This window comes from Pinus tabuliformis, chromosome 1_2 (genome assembly GCF_031772625.1).
Source record: "Pinus tabuliformis cultivar Carrire ecotype Pingquan chromosome 1_2, CPIR1, whole genome shotgun sequence".
In the NCBI taxonomy this organism is placed as follows: Eukaryota; Viridiplantae; Streptophyta; class Pinopsida; order Pinales; family Pinaceae; genus Pinus; species Pinus tabuliformis.
Window position 1 is genome coordinate 336,582,349 of NC_142298.1, and position 24,976 is coordinate 336,607,324.

Here is a 24,976-nt window from a genome sequence, read left to right on the forward strand (position 1 = left end):
TTTCTAAGCTGGGATTTGGGATCTTCTAACAAAGCATCATTGTTCTGGTCAATTTGCATTTCAGAGAACTCATCAATGACTTGAAGGAACCTACTTAACTCATCATCATCATCAAAAAATCTCCAATGGTGGACATTATCAGGCACAGAGGGTCTATACTTCATTTGTACCTCATAAACTAGTTTGGGAGGCAATGGAGGGGTGAGTAAACTAGCAGAGACAGCAAGGGAATCAGCAAGCTGATTTTGGGCTCTAGGAATATATGAAATACAGAAAAAATAAAGAACTCTTTGACTCTCCATACCTCATCTCTATAAGCTTTCAGCCTTGGATGCTTTGCTTGGAACGTTCTGTTTACTTGTTGAATTATCAGGTCAGCATCTCCAAATACTTTCAGATTTTTTATCCCTCTATCTTTGGCTTCATGAAGGCCCAACAACAGTGCTTCATATTCTGCTATGTTGTTTGTCACCTGAAAAATCAGCTTTAGGGATAACTGAACTGATTCTTATTGTGGAGATACTAGCACCACCCCTGCTCCTGCAGTCTCCTTGGTACATGCCCCATCAAAAAACATTTCCCAAATCTGACCAGCCGTATCATGTTCAGCCTGAGCTGTTGGTTTCCGAATATGCAATGCAGCCTTCTGAGATTCTTCGAACTGTGTATCCTCAACTAAAAACTCCTCATGCAAAGACAAATAAGATTTCTTGGGCTTACCTGATCCTGATGCTCCTTTACGCGATGTTTTCTTCGGGTTAACAATCTTTTCAGGGTCAGGCACTGGAACAACTGGAGATTTCTGCGGATTTCTTCTAGTATGCCTCACAAACTGTGCCAGAACTTCAATGTGGAGTCGCCAGACAGATGATTACAACCAAAATCTGTGTTCAAAACTTTGTCTGTCATCAAAGTTTGAAGCTGTGTCATTCTCCCTGGGAAGCTGAGCTTCGATTCTCCTCTCCCGGGCAACGGCGCCAATTAATGTTATCACCCCAAGAAACTCACCTAGGTTGTAAATCAGTGATGCTCAGGAACATTAAAAATTCAACATTTTTGTTGGATGAAATGATGGATAAATGAAAGATGTGCAGCACCTTCAAACCAGATAACCACTCCTACTATGATTTACCCCAGGCATGGGTGAAGACCCCCAAACTACAAGGCTTTCAACCCCCAACTACTCACGGTTTAAGGTAAAAGTGATAATGGAGAAGACTGATTGCACCAGCAGACGCACAGAGCTCTGTGATGGCCAGCTGCAATCAGTTAGAGGATCTGCATGACTATTATTCAATAGACAGTGAGGATGACAACTCTCTGCTATTTGAACAACATCAACCTGCAAACAGCTTCAATGAGCCACTAAATCATAATACAGAGATGGGATGACAGCCCCTCTGATATCAAACATTTACAGCACATAAATAAATGTAAGCAGGCACAGCCTAGAACAAGAAGACAAGAAGTGAAAAGTGAGCAAGTGACAGCAAAAGAAGCTTGTATTAATGGAAATCAAGACCAGAAGTTGTAGGTCTCATAGTATTAACAGTCTCCAGAAGTTAAAAGGCTACAATAAGCTCTCATTCATCAAACACTCATCATCCATTACATCTTAGTTCTTAGTATATATACTGCTACAATACAAAATATCTCTGCTGAACAATACGTGGAGGAGCCCATAAATGGCCACCAACCATATTTACATTCAAGAATGGGCCTTTGGTACAATTCTGGCCGTGCTTTGAATAAATTTGTCCCTCTCTGGTGCTCTGCTATCCTTCTAAGGCAGGTGAGACGAAGTATGGGCGAATCCCATAACCACTGAATTCTTTGACTGGATCTGTGGCGTCCTATCTCCTCCTCAGCCATACTGCCGATTAAAAGCTGCTGTTGAATCATTGAATGGCTCCAATATGATTGCCTGGCTTGGCAATAATGAAACATTGCTACACTGCTCATTCCCGCCCACAATGCTTCATCTGGACTTGAAAGCTTGAACCATGGGTCAATCATGACTTATAAATGTTGATCTATCTGAGGCACGTCTTGCTTCCTATTAAGCCATACTGTCGATTGAAGGCAGCTGCCTACTGCACTGTACTGCTGCAGGCCTGCATTAATTATTTCCGCGCCGCTGAAAAATAACACTCACCTTGCTATTCTTTAAGTATCAAAGGCCCACACATATATCTTTTCTATCAAGTCCGCCTCTTTGGTTGCAATGCATCTTTAAACAGGCCAAATTGTTTGAAAATACATGCAAAACTGCCTCAAAACCATGAACAATTACTTCGGCAGATTTGAAATTTTATGAGAAATGATTCATAACATTGCCGGATCTGACCCATCGAATCAGAGGCATGCCTTATATTAGAGCCCCGCCCCTTTGGTTTTGCCGATAGCGAAAACACCGCGGACCCGATAATTCATCAAAAAACACTTATAACGCCATCGGGCCCGGCTTATCAGGTCGGAACATAACCATGGTAAAGGCCATGCCCACTTTGACAGTCGCGACAGCGAAATACCGATGCGAAAACAGTAAACACTGCAGACCCGAAATACTATAGAACACAACATTGTATGCCCGTCGGGTCCGGCCAATCGGCGGTCATTCATATATGCAAAGGCCATGCTCCTATTGAATCTCCCGATAGTGACACGCCGACGCGATGTCGGCGATCGCTCATCGGCAATGCCACATCATTGTCACTGCCGCTGCCACTGCCATCCTGCCGATGCGATCTGCCGACGCGATATAATCTGCTGATCTGCCTCCTCCAATTTCGACCCGCCGATGCGATCTGGACCGTTTATCGGCCGGATCTAACGACTGTCGCTCATTTGAACTGCTAGGACTGCAAATTTGAATTTTGCTAGTTTTGGAGTATTTTAGGCCTCCTGATAGATCATTTCCACCTTCCCTAGGGCTTTCCTTTGCGATAGCTTTGATCGGTGGAGGACCATTAACCAAACTTTGAAGATCTGAACAGCATGCATGGATCCTTTTGGGCACAATCAAGCAAACCAAGCCTGTCTCCGACCATATGGAAACCTTGCTTAGTAGCAGAGCTAACAGTGCCTACCCTCAAGGTTCCATGTGATTGTCACCACCATAGAAGAGACAAAGGATCTCTCAAACTTTTCAGTTGATGAGCTTCATGCATCACTGATCACACATGAGCAGAGGTTGAGTAGAAATGAAAACTCATCTCTAGAGCAAGCCTTCAAGACCCAAATGTCCTTTGGAAGAGGAAGAGGTCAAGGCAGAGGAAACAAGAGAGGAAGAGGCAGAAGCCATAACAGAGGCGGAAGGAACAGTCCAGCAAATGCTCAAGGAAGAGGCAGCAATCCAAATCAGAACCAAGGTCAAGGCAGCAGCCAACAAGGAGGACAACATCATGCTCAAGGACAAAGGTATGAAAAACCCAATGTCCAATGTTATTATTGTAAAAAATATGGGCATTATGCCAGTGAATGTAGGAAGAAGCAGCATGATGTGAATAATAGCTCTAATGCAAATATTACTAGAGAAAATGTCAGCCAAGATAATGTATTGTTAGCTTGTCATATGGCTAAAACAAACAGTGAGGACATATGGTTTTTAGGCTCAGGTTGCAGCAACCATATGACAGGAAATATAGCTCTCTTTTCTGCCCTAGATAAAAATGTGAAATCAGAAGTCACACTAGGAACTGATAGCAAAATTTATGTTATGGGTAAAGGAGAAGTTAAAATATTTACAAAGCAAGGTGAAAAGAAAACCATAGCAGATGTCTATTATGTTCCTGGAATGAGATGTAACCTCTTGAGTATTGGACAGCTTGTTCAAAAGGGTTACAATGTTTTCTTTGTAAATGATGTATGCACCATCATGGATATTGCACCCAGCAAACGATGCATTGTTGAAGTGAAAATGACAAGGAAGAGAATGTTCCCTCTCAGAATAAGAGTAGATTTGAAAAACAAAGATGCAATGGCAGCAGTTACCCAAGAGGCTTTCTAAAGCCAACCAAAAGATGAAAATTGGTTGTGGCACTTGAGATTTGGACATCTCAACTTTGGAGGACTTAACTTGTTGAGCAGAAAGAGAATGGTAAAGGGATTACCATTGATAGAGAAACCGGACAGCTTTTGTGAAGGCTGCATATTGGGAAAACAACACAGAGAAAGTTTTCCAAGCGGGAAAAGCATAAGGGCAAAAGAACCCTTAGAGATTGTCCACTCAGATTTATGTGGACCGATGCAAAATCAATCTTTAGCAGGCAGCCAATATTTTCTAACATTCATTGATGATTTTACAAGAAAGACTTGGGTTTATTTCTTGAAGAACAAATCGGAAGTGTTTGAAAAATTCCGAAATTTCAAAGCACTTGTGGAAAATCAAAGTGGGCTGCGCATCAAAGTTTTGAGAACTGATAGAGGAGGTGAGTATATCTCCAAAGAATTTTTATGTTTTTGTAGAGAAAATGGAATACATAAGCAGTTTACAGCAAGGTACACCCCACAGCAAAATGGAGTTGCTGAAAGGAAGAACAGAACCATTATGGATATGGCGAGGAGCATGTTGAAGGCAAAGCATTTGCCAAATGATTATTGGGCTGAAGCCGTAAACTGTGCAGTATATATCTTGAATAGGTGTCCTACAAAAGCTGTGATGAACAAAGTGCCGGAAGAAGCATGGAGTGGGAGAAAGCAAGGTGTCACCCACATGAGAGTTTTTGGATGTGTGGCCTATTCACACATACCATATCAGCTAAGGAGGAAGTTGGACAACAAAGGGGAGAAATGCATCTTCATTGGATACAGTGATGAATCCAAAGCTTATAGGTTGTATATCCCATCCACCAAGAAGTTCTTTGTAAGCAGAGATGTTCAGTTTATTGAAGAGGAAGCTTGGGATGGAAGCATAGAGAAAACAGTTTATGTTAAAAACTGTTTGTCTCATGATGAAGATGATGAGGAAATGGTAGAAATGCATCCCCAAACAGCAGCGCCAACACAAGGACAGCAAGGAACACCCTTGAGGAGAAATGAGAGTGCTTCTCTAAGCACACCACAAGGAGGAAATTCAAGTGCATCTTCAAGCACTTGCACACCAAGTGAAAGAGGTAATAAATTCAGAAACTTAAGTGACATTTATAATGAAGGAATGAATTCCTTATTTGCCTTGTATTGTCATGTTGATGATCCTATTCATTTTGAAGATGCTATTAAACAAAAGAAATGGATAGAAGCTATGGATGAGGAGATGAATGCCATAGAAAGAAACAAGACATGGGATTTGGTTGAGCTACCAAAAGGTAAAGAAGTCATTGGAGTTAAATGGGTCTATAAGACCAAATGCAATGCTGAAGGCAAGATAGAAAGACACAAGGCAAGACTTGTTGTCAAGGGATACAAGCAGCAGTATGGAAGAGATTATGAAGAGACTTTCGCACCGATTGCAAGAATGGAGACCGTGAGAGCAGTGTTGTCCATAGCAGCACAAAACAAATGGAAAGTCTACCAAATGGATGTGAAGTCAGCATTCCTAAATGGAGTGTTAAAGGAGGAGGTTTACATTGAACAACCTCTAGGCTATGAGAAGAAAGGCCAAGAGCACAAAGTGTGCAGATTGAAGAAAGCTCTTTATGGGCTGAAGCAAGCGCCAAGAGCGTGGTACAGTAGGATAGATTCCTATCTACTGGAAAATGAATTTGACAAATGTGAGGGAGAACCCACAGTCTACATCAAAGAAAATGATAACAAGTTTTTAATTGTTGTCTTGTATGTTGATGATGTTATTTTTACAGGTAATGATGATCAGCTCATTGAGAATTTTAAATCAGTCATGAAAGAGGAATTTGAAATGACTGACATGGGTTCCTTGAGATACTTCTTAGGAATAGAAGTAGATCAAAATGAAAATGGAATTTTTATCTCTCAAGCAAGATATGTAAATGAAGTATTGAGCAGATTTAATATGCAAGAATGCAAAGCAGCAAACACTCCCACGGTAATGGGATTAAAACTCAGCAAAGAGGACAGCAGCAAGGATTTTGATCCTAGCTTGTATAAGAGCATAGTTGGCAGCCTTATGTATTTAACTACAACTAGGCCTGACATAATGTTTGCTGTTAGTTTGATTTCCAGATTCATGGAGAGGCCAAAAGAGGCTCATTGGCAGGCAGCAAAAAGAATTCTGAGGTATGTCAAAGGTACAAAAAGATTTGGCATTTTGTATACTTTTTAAGAAAGTTCGGATTTAGTTGGATACACTGATAGCGATTGGGCTGGAAGTGTGGATGATCGGAAAAGCACATCCGGTTACGTTTTTCACATGGGTTCAGGAGCCATTTCATGGGCTTCCAAGAAGCAGCCAATTGTGGCGTTGTCTACAGCAGAAGCAGAGTACGTGGCAGCTACAGTAGCAGCATGTCAAGCAGTTTGGATGAGAAGAATGTTGAGGAGCTTAGGCCAAGAACAGGCAAAAGCAACAGTGAGTTTTTGTGACAATAGCTCAGCTATTGCATTGTCAAAGAATTCAGTGTTTCATAAGAGAACGAAACACATTGATACAAGGTTTCACTACATCAGAGAACTGGTGAACAATGGAGAAATTGTTCTAGAGCATTGCAGAACTCAGGAACAGGTTGCAGACATTCTGACAAAGCCTCTGGATCAGAAGAGCTTTGAATTTTTAAGGAAGCGTCTGGGTATGATTGATAACCCAGCAGTTGAAATTAAAGGGGAGTGTTGAAATATAATTTCAACTGCAAGTTTATTTTATTTGCGATGCGATCTATCGCATATCGCAAATCGCAACTCACCTTGTCACCCTCCGATATGTGTTGTGTTTTCTGGTGATTGCGATGGTGCGATGCGATCCGATCGCATATCGCAGATCGCATCATATGTGTGTGCCCCAATTTTGTGTTCCGACCAAATGGGATTCTGCGATGCGATTTAAATGAAGTCAATGGGTTAAGTATAGGCCAGCATTAAATGAAATTTTACGTGAAGTAAAAGCTTTAATTACCGTCAGTAAATGTCAGTAAAACAATAAATGCAATTTACTGTGGGTTGGTAAGTTTTGATGAAGTTTTTAATTTTATTCCAGCGGGAGTATGGGCACAAGTAAAAGCTGGTAAAATCATTTAATTTTATTGTTTTTTATTTTACGACAACTTGGCAAGTGAAAACGTATGTAAGTCCTTTTGTTGTCATATATATATTGTGTAATGTTTTTTTTGGGTAAGATGAGAGTGAAGAGGGGAGACGCAGTAGTGCCCATGTAATTGTATTGTAATGCACAACAGTGCGAAGAAGTGAAAAAATAGAACGCAGCAGCGTGAGAGAAATTTGTATGTAATTCTACACAGCAGTGTGTTGATTTACAAAGCTGAGACAGAGTATTTCTCAGGAGAGACAGAGTAGTTTTTGTATGGAACTGGAAGTTCCTTGTGAATCCCTCTGAGAGAGAGGAAGACCAATGTTTTGGAACAAAAGTTTTTATTAATGAATAGAAATTTGTGGTGTGTGTGAAAACTCTGTCAGCTGCAAGTAATTTTTTTTTAAACTTTCCGCTGTGTTAAAGATCCTGTGTTTGAAACAGAGCATTGTCTCTGTGTTCTGTGATTTTGTTTTTGGGATTTTGATAGAAAAATCCCCAACAATGTGAATAGAAAAGTAACGGAAATAAAATAAAGAGTTTCTTTTGTAAAATAACGGAGGTAAAAGGAGCGTATGTGTCTGCACGTGAGATTGGGAAGTAACGGAGGTAAAATTGAAAATGTGTGCATCGATCCCACGTACAAAGTTGACGTGTCTATCTGCCTACCGTAGAGAGATTCTTGGCTCTGTCACTCAGTCATTAGACTACTATAAATAGGATATCAATACATGGAGTAAGCTGTCTGAGGTTCTTCTGTTGAAGGTATTGTTTATGGTGGAATTCTTTCAATTTCAATTTCCTTTCCAACTTTCTAAGTGTTGGGTGCATGGCTCTTCCTATGGATCTGTGTTGGGTGCATGGCTCTTCCTATGGATCTGTGTCTGACTTCAATGTTAATACTTTCTAATTATAACTAATGGTGTGCAGTCTTGAAGGATTCAAGAAATTGGAGTTGCGTGAAAGAATGGCCGGCTCAGATAATGGGGTAGGTAATGGTATCGTGTCTGTGAAATTCACCAAACTTTTCGTCGATGGAGACTTTGTGGATGCAATTTCAGGTATTTATACGTTATCTTGAAATATTTTGAGTTTTGCTGGGTTATTTTTTCATTACAAACTTGATAATCTAAACTGCAAGCAAACCATTTTTTTTTTAAATAATATAAATTTTGTTTAATTTTAAAAAAATATGGGGAATTTTTTGAAAATCTCCATTACCATAAAATTTTTGATAATAATAAATCTATTTTTACTATAAAAATGATTTAAACATTCCTACAACTAAATTTCTTGAAAAAAATAACAATCCTAACTAAATATTTCGAATTTTTGCTGTTTTATTTTATTTTTTGATATAGATATAAACTGTGTATCTGAAGGAAACATGATTATTTAACTATGTATAATCTAAAGCATGTTTAACATGTTGGAATTTCTGATAATTATAAACAGAATTCACAGAACAATACTCTGCTTTAACACAGCGGAAATAAAAATCGTTTGCGGAATACGGTGTTTCAGCTACGCAGTTTTGTCAGTTGTTGTTTGCAGTGTAACAGCATCAGTGTTTCAGCAACGCTGAAACTCGTGTATCAGCGACACTCTGTTTTGACGTCAAGACTATTTTCTGGTTACGGTGTAATAGTAACGCGCAAATAAAACTTCTATTTATAAACAGTAAACCAACTTATACAAATTTGTCTTCCTCACATAGAGGGATTTTCACAAAAGATTATGCTGAAGAGCCTCTTCTTCTTGACAAAGGGATTACAGCAAGAATGCTTCAATTCCACAAACCGATTTTTCACTATCTGAAAATTACAGTTTCAGCACTGCTGTGTGTTACAAAAAGAGACTCTCTATCATTCTTCTAACCTGAAACAGAACTACTGTTCATTACATTTATATGTTAAAACATATTTGGCTTTAAACAATAAGATAATAAAAATATTTTCTAAAGCTTATCTGCGTATTGAATGCAGCAAGCGGTGATGCCTATTGAAGAAATGAAGTCGAGTGTTGAAGGGGAATTTAATGCTGAAAATTTAATGCACATTAATGTGGAAAATATCAAGCATGACTTTGAGGCATCCAACAGTCTGGAATATCCACAACAAATCAAATTTTTGTCCCGCTGTTTATGTTGCAGTTGGAATTAAATTCCAACACTCCCCCTTAATTTCAACTGCTGGGTTTTTTCTGTATACCGAGGCATTTCCTGAAATGATCAAAACTTTTATTTCCCAATGGTTTTGTCAAGATGTAAGCTAGCTGATCCTCTGTTCTGCAGTGCTGCAAAAAAATCTTACGATTGTTAACGAATTCATGTATGAAGTGAAATTTGGTGTCTATGTGCTTTGTCCTTTTATGAAAAACATAGTTTTTAGACAATGCTATTGCTGAGCTATTGTCACAGTAAATGGTTGTGCATTTTTCTTGTTCATGACACAAATCTCTGAGAACTCTTCTCAGCCACACTGCTTGGCATGCTGCTGCTGTCGCTGCCACATACTCTGCCTCTGTTGTTGACAAAGACACAACTGGTTGCTTCTTGGAAGCCAATGAGATGGCTCCCGAACCCATATGAAACAATACCTTGATGTGCTTTTCCTATCATCAACACTTCCAGCCCAATCACTGTCAGTGTAACCTGTCAACATGAAACTTTCAGAATAGGAGTATAAAATACCAAACCCCTTCGTTCCATTCACATACCTTAGAATCCTCTTGGCTGCCTGCCAATGAGTCTCTTTCGGTCCTTCCATAAATCTGGAGATTAAACTCACAGCGTGCATAATGTCCAGCCTAGTTGCAATGAAGTACATAAGGCTGCCAACTATGCCCTTGTACAGTTTTGGATCAAAATCCTTGCTACTGTCTTCTTTGGTCAATTTCAACCCCATTAGAGTTGGAGTCACAGCTGCCTTGTTGTTTTGCATGTTAAATCTCTTCAACACTGCTTCTACATATTTAACTTGAGAAATGAAAACACCATTTTCACTTTGGTTTACTTCAATTCCAAGAAAATATCTTAAGAAGCCCAAGTCAGTCATTTCAAATTCACTTTTCATCACTGCTTTAAAATCAGCAATGAGAGAAGCATCATTGCTAATAAAAATTAAATCATCTACATATAAAACAACAATAAGAATCTTATCGTCATTCTCCTTTATGTAGAGTGTGGGTTCACCATCACACTTATCAAACCCATTCTCAATTAGATAAGCATCTATTCTGCTGTACCATGCTCTTGGAGCTTGCTTTAGCCCATAAAGAGCCTTCTTCAGTTTGCAGATTTTATGCTCTTGGCCTTCAACTTCATAGTCGGGAGGTTGTTCAACATAAACCTCTTCTTTTAACACTCCATTCAGGAATGCAGATTTAACATCCATCTGATAAATCTTTCATTTGTGTTGTGCTGCAATAGACAACACTGTTCTGAATGTTTCCATCCTTGCTACTGGTGCAAAGGTTTCATCATAGTCTTTGCCTTGTTGCTGCTTGTAGCCTTTCACAACAAGTCTTGCTTTGTGCCTGTCAATCTTGCCTTTAGCATTGCTTTTGGTCTTATAGACCCACTTAACTCCAATGGCATCTTTTTCTTCAGGGAGGTCCACTAACTCCCATGTTTTACTCTTCTCAATTGCACCAATTTCTTCATTCATTGCTTCAATCCATTTATCTTCATTTACAACATCTTCAAAATGAACTGGGTCATCAACATGACAATACAAAGCGAATAATGAATTCAGACCAGTATTGTTACTTACCTCTCCTTGTTCATAAATCTCATTCAGATTTCTGAATCTTGGTCTTCTTGGTGTGCTTGGAGTTCCATCCGAACTTGAGGGTATTTCTGATCCCTGTGGTGTGCTTGGAGAAGCACTTCCTTGACTTCTCAAGGCTGTTCGAATTCCAGCTTGTGGTGTGGTTTGTTGTACTTGTTGTGGTGGAGGAGGAGCCACCAAGGAAGGATTATTTGCTGCTGTCCCTTCCTCTTCTTCTTCGTGAGACACAATTGTCTTCACATTCACTGTCTTCTCTAAGCTTCCATCCCAAGCTTCATCTTCAATGAACTGCACATCTCTGCTTACTATTAATTTCTTGGTGGATGGATTATAGAGTTTGTATGCTTTTGACTCATCACAATAGCCAATAAAGACACACTTCTCCCCCTTACTGTCAAGCTTCTTCCTTAGCTGATCCGGTACATGTGCATATGCTACACAACCGAATACTCTCATGTGAGTGACAGTTTGCTTTTGACCACTCCATGCTTCTTCTGGTATTTTGTTCATGACAACTTTAGTTGGGCATCTATTCAAGATGTAAACTGCGCAAATGACAGCTTCTGCCCAATACTCATGCGGCAAGTGTTTTTCCTTCAGCATACTTCTGACCATGTCAAGAATGGTCCTATTCTTCCTTTCGGCAACACCGTTTTGCTGAGGTGTATACCTTGCGGTGAACTGCTTTTGTATGCCATTCTCTCTGCAAAAATGCAGAAAGTCTTTGGAGATGTACTCTCCTCCTCTATCTGTTCTGAGCACTTTGATATAATGTCCACACTGCTTCTCAACAAGAGCTTTGAAGTGGCAAAATTTCTCAAACACTTCACTCTTCTGTTTCAGCATATACACCCATGTCTTTCTGGTGTAATCATCAATGAAAGTTAAAACATACTTATTTCCGGCAAATGATGGTATTTGCATCGGTCCACACACATCAGAGTGAACAATTTCCAAGGGTGTTTTTGCCCTTATACTCTTTCCTACTGGAAAGCTTTCTTTATGTTGCTTGCCCAAGATGGAGCCTTCACAAAGGCTGTCTGGTTTCTCAATCAATGGCAATCCCTTTACCATTCCCTTTCTGTGCAACAGATTCAAGCCTCCGAAATTGACATGTCCAAATCTCAAGTGCCACAACTAATTCTCATCTTTCACTTGTTCCTGAAAAACTTCTTGTATTACAACTGTAATAGTTCTTCCTTCCTTCAAATCTGCCCTGAGTTTGAGAGGAAACATTCTATTGTTGGTCATCTGCACCTGTGCAATGATCTTCTTACTTGGAGGTATGTCTTTGATTGTACACATATCATATTTGAAGAAAACATTGTAACCTTTGTTAATGAGCTGTCCAATGCTCAAAAGATTACATTTCAGACCAGGTACATAGTATACCTCTGGCAAAATCATCTGTTCTCCATTTCTTGCTCGGATACTGACTCTGCCCTTACCCTTGACAGATATCTTACTATTAGTTCCTGTTGTTACCTCAGATTTCACATTTTCATCTAGATTGGCAAACATTGCAATATTTCCAGTCATGTGATTACTATAACCTGAGTCTAAGAATCAAAAATCTTCTTGTTTGTCTTGTGCAATGTTACATGCTAACATCACAATCTTTGGATTCTTATCTTCTTCATTTGCGAAATTAGCATTCTGCCTACTATTCATGTCATTTTGTTTTTTCCTACATTCATTGGCGTAGTGCTCGTATTTCTTACAATAATGACATTGGACTTGGGATTTGTCATACCTTTGTCCATGAGCTTGCTGTTTGCTTGAAACTTCATTTTGGTTCAGATTGCAGCTCTTTCTGCTTGTGCTTGCAGGATTATTTCTGCCTTTGTTTTGGCTTCTTCCACGACCTCTGTTATTTGCTCTGCCTCAACCTTTTCCTCGGCCAAAAGACATCTGAGTCTTGAATGGTTGCTCAAAAGAGGAATATGTTCCTCTACTCAGTCTGTGTTCATGAGACAAAAGAGAAGCACTCAGTTCATCTACTGTGAACTGTGAGAGATCTTTTGTTTCTTCTATTGCTACCACAATAGATTCAAACCTTGAGGTTAAAATTCTCAAGATCTTCTCTACAATCCTTCTTTCTTCAAGAATCTCACAATGAGATCTTATCTGGGTTATCAACCCAATAACCTGAGTGAAGAATGAATCTATTGTATCAGATTCCTTCATGCTGAGTGTTTCAAAGTCTCTCCTCAACATCTGCAACTTTGCAGTCTTCACCTTCTCTATGCCTTGATAGGCAGTTTTGAGAATATCCCATGCCTCCTTGGATTTTGTTGCTCCTGCAATCCGTGGAAAAACACTTTCATGTACTGATTGGAAGAGAAAAAAAGGGCTTTGGCATCCTTCTTCTTGTTGCTTTTCAACTGGTCTCTTTCTGCTACTGTCAAAGCAGCCAACGTTGTTGCATCTGCAGGTTCAGCATAGCCAGTTTCAACCAGCTCCCATATTCCTTGAGAAACAAACAATGCTTTCATTGTTATGGACCAATAACTGTGATTTTTCCCATTAAACTGTGGCAGTTGGGAATTTGTCAAACCTGTTCCACCATCTGCCATCTTAACCTGTATAAATAAAGAAGAGATACTGACTGTATAAATAAAAGCAAGCAAAAACTTTCTCTGCTGGAGAAAATCTGCTCAATAAGCTTCTTACAGCTCCTACAATGAAAAAACAAATTCTGTTTTTGACTCACTGAGTGCCTAGACCAGCTCCGATACCATGTTGGAATTTCTAAAAATTCTAAACAATACTCAAAAAACAAAACAATACTCTGTTTTAACACAGCGGAAATAAAATTCGTTTGCGAAATACTGTGTTTCAGCAACGCTGAAACTGGTGTTTCAACAACGCAGTTTCGTCAGTTGTTGTTTGCAGTGTAACAGCATTGGTGTTTCAGCAACGCTGAAACTCGTGTATCAGCAACACTCTGTTTTGACGTCAAGACTATTTTCTGGTTATGGTGTAACAACAACGCGCAAATAAAACTTCTATTTATAAACAATAAACCAACTGATACAAATTCGTCTTCCTCACATAGAGGGATTTTCACAAAAGATTATGCTGAAGATCATCTTCTGCTTGAAAGAGGGATTACAGCAGGAATGCTTCAGTTCCACAAACCAATTTTTCACTATCTGAAAATTACAGTTTCAGCACTGTTGTGCGTTACAAAAAGGGACTCTCTATCATTCTTCTAACCTGAAACAGAACTGCTGTTCATTACATTTATATGTTAAAACATATTTGGCTTTAAACAATAAGATAATAAAAATATCTTCTAAAGCTTATCTGCGTATTGAATGCAACAAGCGGTGATGCCTTTTGAAGAAATGAAGTCGGCTGTTGCAGGGGAATTTAATGTTGAAAATTTAATGCACATTAATGTGGAAAATATCAAGCATGACTTTGAGGCATCCAACAGTCTGGAATATCTACAACAAATCAGATTTTTGTCCAGCTGTTTATGTTGCAGTTGGAATTAAATTCCAACATAACAACTATGTCAAAACTTAAATGCTAAAATATTCCGAGCTTGGCATATTTGTGGTTTAATGCATGCAAGGATGAGGTGACATTTCTGTGGATTAATGCATGCAAGGTGTTGGTGGTGCAGGGAAGACTTTTGAAACTTTGGATCCTCGAACAGGAGATTTGATAACGTGCGTCGCAGAAGGTGATAAGGAGGATGTGGATTTGGCTGTGAAGGTCGCCCGGGAGGCTTTTGATAAGGGACCTTGGCCTCGAATGTCTGGCTATGTAGTATCAGTTTTCATACCCTTGTGCATACATAGATTCCCTTGTGTTTTTGCCTTGTGATTTGGATCTCATGAAGAATTTCCTTTTTTGTGTGCAGGAAAGGGGTCGCTTTCTGAACAAGTACGCAGATTTGGTAGAGCAGCGTATAGATGAAGTAGCCGCTCTTGAAACCCTAGATAATGGAAAACCAATGACCCTTACTCGTGCAGTCGATTTGCCGGAGTGTATCGAGACTCTCAGATACTATGCAGGTACTGAACAGTCAATACCTCATGATACCTGTGCTTAAAATATTTCCCATTAAGAAATTTTGAGTCTTATATGTAACTACTCCATGATACCTGTGTTTAAAATATTTCCCATTAAGGAATTTTGAGTCTTATATGTAACTTGTGGTAGGTATAAGATTGAAAAGTCCTATTATATTATATGTATCTTTTGGTAGTTGTCAAGGAGGGAAAGCCATGCGGGACGGTTTATGTTGTATTTTTGGTTATAGAGTTTGAATTTTATGTTATATTTTTAGTTATAGAGTTTGAATTTCGTGTGGATTATTGTTTTTCTTTTATTTCTAATTTTAATATTATGTTACGATATGTTTATATACTGGCACAAATCTATCTTAAATATGGATCTAATATGAGTTTAGAGCGATCCAATTTCTTCACGTGTAAATTTTTTTTCTGAGTTGATATTATTTAAATATTTTGTATAGTTTTATTTTTGGTTATAGAGTTTGAATTTCATGTTATGATGTATTTGTGGATCGCTGTTTTTTTTTTCTATTTCTAGTTTTAATATCATGTTATGATATGTTTATATACTAGCACAGATCTATCTTAAATATTGATCTAATATGAGTTTAGAGCGATCCAATTTCTTCACGTGCAATTTTTTTTTATGAGTTGATATTATTTAAATGTTTTGTATAGTTTTTTTAATTTTTAGATTTTTAAAATTTTTTATTTTGGTAGACATGAGAAAAATTTCAACTTCAATGACGGATGGACATTACACATCACACTCGGATGTAAAATGAGCCTTTCAGCTCAATGAACCTCTTGGCTCAATAATATAATTATCTATCTTGATTTCTCATTTCTTAAAATAAAGACAAATATTGTTTAGACCAACTAAATTAATACAATAAACTATCTAATTTTTTTTTTGTTTTCTCTATATAACATATTTGCTTGTAATACCACCTTAATTCCTTTATGCTGATTTCTTAAAGATAAATGTTATTTGTACCAATCAAATTATTACAATAAACTATCTAAGAAAAATTATCTCATATAACCTACTTGTTTGTAATGCCACCTTGATTCCTTTAAATAATAGGTAAATGTTGTCACTAGATTTTTGTTTTTTTAAGATATATTTATCTAATACCTTGATTCTTTAGTTAGAAATAATTAATTCCTACTTGTCTATGGTTCTAATTCCTACTGTACGTCTAAGATAGAATTCGTATCTTGAGACTTTTGCTTGTACAAATATGTGTGTAATTTTCTTGATGTAAGAATAATAGAATTTTTCTGCTGTGTGCTATTTTATCTTGGTATCAGAGCTTCAAAGCCCGTAAGGGCCTCTGGCCCTTCCTGGGCATAGAGAAATAAATCACTGTGTTTGTATAGCTTTATTAAATCTTTGTTTGTCCAGAGCTGCTATTTTGTGAAGCTCTGAGTGAAGAAGAAATCTAAGAGTCTGCGAGCTATGTATTGATCTTCCTGCTGAATCGCAATTGTATACGGAACCTTACGCGGCTGGGACGTCTGTTCGTACGACTGGAAGTGGTATTCCTACTGCATGGATCATGGTGTGGAGGTTGACGCTGAGTTGATCTGGAGGTGTTTATCGATCATATCTGTGTAAACAGATCTTGATCGATCATGCGTATTGATTGCGTACTGCTGACCTTTTTTAACTCCGTGTTGCTGCTGGCCTGTTTAGGAGGAGTATGATCTGTCAACTACATTGGAAGTTGCGTAGTGGATCGTGAATTGCTACAGAATTTTGGTTTGCAGTAGATCGCCTCCGTGTAGAGTGAATTGCTTGTGTCGGTGATGTCTGTTCGGAGGATAAGTTTGTTATGGTGTTGTCTCGGTGGATCCGCATAGATTTTGAAGAGGAGCTGAAGGAAGCATTTCGTGTTCTTTGACAAAGATTAAAATGGTTTTATCTCTGCTGCTGAGCAACGTCACCAATGCGGAAGTGAAGGCTCCGGGCCAAACCATTCTTAGTGTCTGCAAGTCTCTCACTGCTGACGGTGTTGCCGGAGGAGTGTCCTGCTCTGCCGTGGCTCCATTAGTCGCTGGGAATGATGTCGGAAGCCGAAGAAGAGAGTTCCAATTCGATGCAGCAGTGGGTGTTGGTTGACGGATCAGGGCTGAGTCTGTTGGGAGGCCGAGCAGAGGAGACTGTTAAGGTAGATCAGTGGAAGAAGTCAGATCTGTTGTGATTGGGAGCCGGCGGTGATGCCGAGCAGTTAGCATGAAGAAAGCTGCAAGAACGCTGCTAAGAGGAGCCGGTGAACGTGGAGCACTGGTCTGATCCCGTGGTGGCCTTGCGTGGCTGCTAGTTTATTTTTTCACTGCCGAAGAGAAGGATTGGATTGTGAAAGCCGGTCATCAGAGCCTATTAGAGAGATAGTGATTGAGGCATGTATGCGTGCAGCGTGGTGAAAATGCGTGGAGGAAGCCGCGTGGTTGAGGCTGACAAACCTTCCTGAAGTCTGCGTGTAAGAGGATTGCCTACCAAAGTGCACTGGTGTGGTAGAAGTTGATAGAAATGCCTGCAGTGGGCAAGGAATCGTGGTGTGCCACATTGATTGAGTGGAGCTGTGTGATTGTGGCAGCAGAGCCGACGGATTGCAGATCACGGGCTAAGTGGTTTGCTAGTGTGGTGGTCGACCCGCAGCGAAAGTGTGACTGCAGGACTACTGGGAGATTGGTGAGCGCAGCGTTGATGTGTCGGTAAAGGTTGTGTCTGGTCATCATATTTGTAGGAGGTCAGCTGGTTCTTGTTTGTGAATTAGCATGGAGAGATATGTTGTCAGCAATATGACAAGTATTAGATCAAAGACAACATGTAGTGTTTGATCTTGGATCTGCCCACAACAACAGTGTGGGCGGTGTTCTGGTGAGTTGAAGTTTGGAGCGGCCTATTCGTTGGCAGCGATGGCAGTTACCTTGATGGCGATGGAAGCTAGGCACAAATCTGGCATTTCGTAGAACGAGCAGTGTTCCAGACTCTAAATAGTTGTTGTTATGTTTGGAAAATAATCATCTATGGGCAGAGATAGAGAAATTAAACTTGAAGAATTTATGTTTTATTTAGTTTCTTGGAATCATGTTTAAATATTATTGAGCCTTATTGAGCCTAGCTAACTCAATGTAGGTAAAGTTGTTTTGTTAGAATTCATGACTCTAACAAATGACAGGATAAGCATGGAGTTTCAAGAATTTATTTGACAAAGATGCCCAAGATGTGAACAATGAACAGATGAGGTAAAGAAGCAGTGACAATGTTTATGGTGGACAACAAAGTAGATGTTTGTTTAAGTTAGTGTGGTTTGTGGAATAGACTCCCTAACATGTTATAAGCAAGTCCAGTTGTTGTAATGGTCATTGTATGTACCCAGAAACTCCAAAATGTTGAAGTATGAAATGTAAGCCTTTTAAAGGCATCTGAAAGTTCGTGGTGATCTTAAAACCACTTTGTAATGGTTTATGTTCAGCCTGAAACCATCTTTTGTCACTGTAAAGTGATGGTGAGCCAGAAATCACATATAGAGTCTTAGTGGCTACAGGATTTGCCTGGAGGTGGCACATTTAAGTTTCGGATTTGCCCAGTGGTGGCAGATTGGATTTGTTCGGAGGTGGCACATTTAAGTTTTGGATTTGCCCCGTGGTGGCAGATCGGATTTGCCCGGAGGTGGCACATTTCGGACTTGCCCGGTGGTGGCATATTGCCTGAGTTAGAATAAGAAATTGGTGTTGTTAGTGTAGCTTGTACCAATAAAACCAACTGTATCATGTGGTAGGTTAACGAGTGTTTGTCAATATGGTTCATTGTCCAAGGTTAATAAAACCAAATGTATCGTGTGGTAGGTTAACGACGGTTTATCAATATGGTTCATTGTCCGAGGTTGTAACTTCTAAGTTATCACAATTATAAACATCGCAGGACCTCCCTCTGTCCAATAATAAAGAAATATTATATTGACTTACGCAGCTTTGGAAATGCAATTAACCATGGTTTCTATGTAATTACAATATATAAATTTCATGACATGTGCAGGAGCGGCTGATAAAATACATGGGGAAACATTAAAAATGGGAGGCCAATATCAGGCGTATTCTTTGCATGAGCCTATTGGAGTGGTCGGTCAGATTATACCATGGAACTTCCCACTTCTCATGTTTTTCATCAAATCTCTCCAGCTTTGGCTTGTGGATGCACTATAGTTATCAAACCTGCAGAACAAACTCCTCTAACTGCACTTTATTGTGCACATCTGGCCAAGGAGGTAAGTCAATATGTGTGTAATTTCTATTCACCGTTGAAGTCAGAAATCATTTCTTATCTCCAAGAAGTTTTCATGCCAATGTTTCAATGTTTTGCTGTTGTCACAGGCAGGGCTTCCACCTGGTGTTCTTAATGTCATAACTGGTTTTGGAGAAACGGCTGGTGCTGCAATAAGCAACCATATGGATATTGACGAGGTAATCATATTTCTTATTTATCTTTCTTAGCATCAAGGTACCATGGAAGCAATATTGGTAAAGAAGTATTTGTTTCTATGTAGGTTGCCTTTACAGGGTCTACTGAAATAGTTCGGATTGTCATGGTGGCCGCTGCCAAGAGCAACTTGAAACCTGTAACTCTCGAACTCGGCGGAAAATCTCCTTTGATTATCATGGATGATGCTGATATTGAGGAGGCCGCGAATCTTGCCCACAGTGCCATATTTTATAACATGGTAATATCAAAGCAGTCACTGCGATATTTTATAACATGGTAAGCTCAAAGTATCAAAGTAGTCATTGGCAATGTTTTTATTATAATTAAGTAAATAGTTAAGTGGGGAGATTTAGTCCTAATGTAATAATTTATATTTATAGTAATCGGATCACGAGCAAAACTTTATATATTTAAAAATTACTAAAAAAAATTCTTCCACTATTCAAAGCAATTGCTATTTCATTTGGATGGCAGGGACAAGTATGCTTCGCAGGATCCCGGGTATATGTTCAAGAGGGCATCCACGATAAATTTGTGAAGAGAGTAGTGGAAAGAGCGAAGAAGCAGGTGGTAGGCGATCCTTTCAACCCAGAAGTTGAGCATGGTCCTCAGGTATGTTTATGTTTATCTGTGCAATTATATCCGCAATTTTCTGTAAGGGGCTGCCATTTTTAGAACTGTATTCATCTCAATATGGGTTACCAATATTGGTTGAAATTCGGCATCATTTCCTTTGAAATTTGAAATTGTAATTCCCTAAATGAATTCCATACTCTCTAAAAGGCTACTGGAGTAGTTATGCAAGGTTGAATTTAAGTTAATTGCAAATTCCTGGAATATCGAAAAAACTGATTGCTGGAAGTCTTACTGTAATATAGTTATGCAATGTTGAACTTATGCAGATTGTAGATTTCAGAAATATCTCGGAAATTTATTGTTGAGAGTGAAGTGAATTGTTTAATTCTCAGATTAGAGAATATTATATTTATGTAATATTTGAATATTTAAAATGGTTTGATTTTTTATTTTATTTTATTTCAAATTTTAAAATATTCCTAAAATCTACCATCCACATAAAAATACCACTTTACTATTTATATAAAATATATATAAAATACCACTTTACCATTTATGTAATATATATATATATGCACTCTTAAAAAAAATATTTTCTCCAAAATCACAAATATAACTTTTTATTATTTTCACTAAGTAAATCAAAGAAGAGAAATTTGAATGGATAGAAGCACTCTAATTATAAAAATGTGTATACCGAATATTCATGTAAATACACTTTCCTTTCTGAGCAGATTGACAAGACACAATTTGAGAAAATATTGGAATACATTGAGCATGGGAAGCGAGAAGGAGCAAAACTATTGACAGGCGGTAATAGCGTGGATGAGAAAGGATTTTACATCGAACCAACCATTTTCTCCGATGTGCAGGTTCTCCCACTGAACACTATACAGCTAGATGCCATAAATTTTTACTTAGAAATATATATAGAAAAAGCATGTGGGATACACATGGATAATAAAATTTCCTAATGTTTTATGGTTGATTTCTTTATGCGTTGAGATATCAGGAGGACATGAAGATTGGGAAAGAGGAAATATTTGGACCAGTCATGTCCATTTTCAAGTTTAGGTAAGTTTGAAATCTAAATAAAAAAAAATATTAATTATTAAATTACACTATGTATTCTCTGTTATGATTCTTGTCACACTTAATTGTTTTTTACGACTTTACGATAATATTTGCAGGACTATTGAAGAAGGTTCACAAATTCTTGACTCTCTCTTCTCAAAATAAAGATCTCATTATATGTCGGTTTCATAAATTGCTCACAAATTTTTCCATTAACAATAAAAAACAATATATTGTTTAACAACTGGAATTGTGTCGAAGAATATAGATACAGTCAATAGGATTTCGAGATCTATTCGAGCCGGAGTGATTTGGGTTAACTGCTACCACGTAGTATTTCCTGATGCTCCAAACAGTCAATAGGATTTCGAGATCTATTCGAGCCGGAGTGATTTGGGTTAACTGCTACCACGTAGTATTTCCTGATGCTCCGTTTGGAGGGTACAAGATGAGTGGGGTCGGTAGAGAGCAGGGTCTCGATGTTCTTAAAAATTATTTGGCAGTCAAATGTGTCATAACTCCTCTCCATGACTCACCTTGGTTGTAGAACTATGCTTTAACCTCTATCAAATGTGTTTGTCAAAGGCTTCATAGCATTATATATTTAGGTTGAAGCTTCAATAAATTTTTGTTGTCAAATGCTTCATAGCTTTATATATTTAGGTTGAAGCTTTAATAATTTTTTCTACGTAATCACTTGAGTCAATGATTTCATTTCCTTCACATGAATTCCTTATATTTATGTATCAAATTAGTCATTAAATTTACATGGGTTTTTATTTAAATAATTATACATATAAAATTGAAATGATATTATTTAGAATATTATATTTTTCCATTTTTTGAATGAATTTTGAACTATTTATTATTGATGTGTAAATTTGTAATAAATTATTTATTTAGTATGAATTTAAAATTAGATAAAGTAATAATGATGGAGAGGATTTTGATTATTTTTAGTGTATAATTTATGTTTATTAAATTTTAAGAAATTATTTAAGATATTAATTTACAAGATTTAATAGTTTTACAAATATTTTGAAATTGTTATATATAATATTTTTGAGATAAAGTCTTTTTTATTGTCTAGTTTTTTAATAAATTCTATTAATGTTGAGAGGCATCAAATCCCTTGAGATGGACTTTTCTTAAAAGAAAAAAAAAAATTAAGAAGGGTTTTCAAGACAAGGTCTTTGATCCATCTTGATGTTTGATAAATCCAATTCCACTATAACTCTAGATATATGTTGGTTCCAATTGTTGTGTCTACATTAAAATTTAGATGATCATCAATTATGTACATTTAATTTTTTTTTTTATTGAATATCCTCTATAATTTTTTTTATTGAATATCTTCTATATTTTTTTTTATGGGTTACCCACGATTCATAAAGAAGGGGTTCCTCTTAGACCATTAGTTAATACCATTGATTCACCAATCCGACAGAAATTAAGAGGGTTAGGGCTTCTTTGGATGATTTTGGACACTCAGTGCTATCCCATCCCCAAAATTATAAAGGAGGTAAAAACGAAAATTTCAGATTCCAACCTTGAGGATAAATTTAAGAAGAAATTAATCCCTTCTTGTGAAACTATCCCAAGAATTTATGGGTTACCCAAGATTCATAAAAAAGGGGTTCCTCTTAGACCAATAGTTAATACCATTGGTTCCCCAACCTATGAACTCGCTTAGTATGTTGAAAAAATCCTTAAGCCCCTTGTCGGAAACACTGATTCTTTGATCAAAGACTCCCATGATTTTGTGAATCTTATTAAAAATGAGAGAATAGAACATGATGACATCCTTGTTAGCTTCGACATAGTGTCCTTATTCACCAAGACTCCTTTTGATGAGGCCATTCAGGTTATAAAAGATGTTACTGATCTGGGAACTACAAAATTGGCCGAAATCTAACATCTGGTGTGGCAATGGGATCCCCCCTTTCGCCAATAGTGGCCAACTTATACATGAAATACTTTGAAAAGAAAGCCCTTGAATCGTACCCTTTGAAGCCAGCTTGGTGGAAGCGATTCGTCGATGATACCAATATAAAATGGACACATGGTAAAACAGAGTTTGACAAGTTTTTTATTCACCTAAATTCTATCTCTCCAGAAATAAAATTTACTATGGAGCTTGAAGAAAACATGAGCATCCCATTTTTAGACGTACTCATCATCAGAAAAGAGGATGGCTCTTTAGGGCATAAGGTTTTCAGGAAGTCAACCCACACAAAAGACTACCTACACGCTAATTCCCATCATCACTCAGCCTAGAAATTTGGTGTTCTAAACACTCTTGCTATTAGGGCCCTTCGAATTTCTGATGTTGTTCATCTGAATGAAGAGAAGGAGCATTTAGTCTCAACCTTTCAGAGTATAGGCTAAAAAGAAAAAGATATTAAAAGAGCAATATAGAAAGCTGAAAGAAGGATGTTATCTCATGAACCTAAGTCTCAAGACCAACTTCAGTGTGGTAGGGTATTTCTACCTACAGATAAGATTGCCAAAATCCTAAGAAAGAAAAACATAAACACACAATTCTCAACACCTGGAACTATTAGGCAAGGTATGAGGTCAGTCACAATTGTTGCAAGGGAAGAACAACATCATAGGCGAAATATTAGACAAGCTTTTGAAATAATCAAACATCTGCATAATCTCAACAGAGACAATGGTATGGAGATTAGTGGAAGCTGGCTTCCCTTAATCAGATAAATTAAGGTCACCAATACATCTTAGGTATAACAATCAGTGATAGGTTTCCCTCTCCGATTTTAATAATTAAGTAGTTTGTAGCATTGCTATAATAATTTAAGCATAATCATAGTCATAATAATAATTAGTATTTAATTACAAAATTTACAATAATAATTATGATAATAGATATTAATATTATCATTAACTATTATTATAAATTGGTATTATTAAGTATTAATTAAAATCTATTAATAAATCTATTAATTAGTTAAACTATTAAAAATTAAACATGTCCTGGTAAAATTTTGATTATTATTTTAATTATTAGGTCTTGATATTAATTATCAATTATTAATATTAATTAATTAATAATTATTTATATTATTTATATTAATTCATATTAATATTGATATTAATATATTTTAAGTAATTTTAATATTAATACAATACACTAATATTACTATTCATTAAATACCAATATATATTAATAATAAATATTTCATATACTATTTTATATTAAATATTATACTAACATATATTATATATATTAAATATTAAATACAATACACTAAGATTACTATTCATTAAATACCAATATATACTAATAATAAATATGTCACATACTATTTTATAATTAATAATACTATACTAATATTAAATGCTTATATATATGAAGTATTAGTAGAATAATTATTAAAATTAATAATTACTATATTAAAATTAATTAATTTTAATTATAATAATGATTAACATAATAATAATTTATAATAATTTAAATCAATTAATAAACTCATCAATAATTAATAAAAAATAAGTATTCAAAATTCTACAATTAATACTATTAAAACAGCCGACATTCATCTCATCTTTAAATCTTCTCTCCTCATTATTATTTAAATCCCTCAATTAAGCTCTTCTACTATCAAGCATTCAAGTAGTCCTGATGATGGGTCCCGGTTGGGATTTGAAATGTTAACGAAAAATGGTTTTTACTATGGATTCTCCAGTAATTTCAAAAGATATAAACCACAAATGTCTTAAACCCAGAATCTAAATAATACTATCAAGAACACCACTTCAAACTTTACATAAGGAATAATGTGAATATGGTAAATAACATTGTTCAATGATGATGATGTGAATGGTAAGATAGATC

At 37.0% G+C, this 24,976-nt stretch overlaps 1 pseudogene; it reads left to right on the forward strand.

Annotated features, from left to right (window-relative positions):
- LOC149205752 (aldehyde dehydrogenase family 2 member C4-like) overlaps window positions 1-21,667 on the forward strand; it is a 36,721-nt pseudogene extending 15,054 nt beyond the window's left edge.
- The last annotated feature ends 3,309 nt before the right edge of the window (window positions 21,668-24,976 follow it).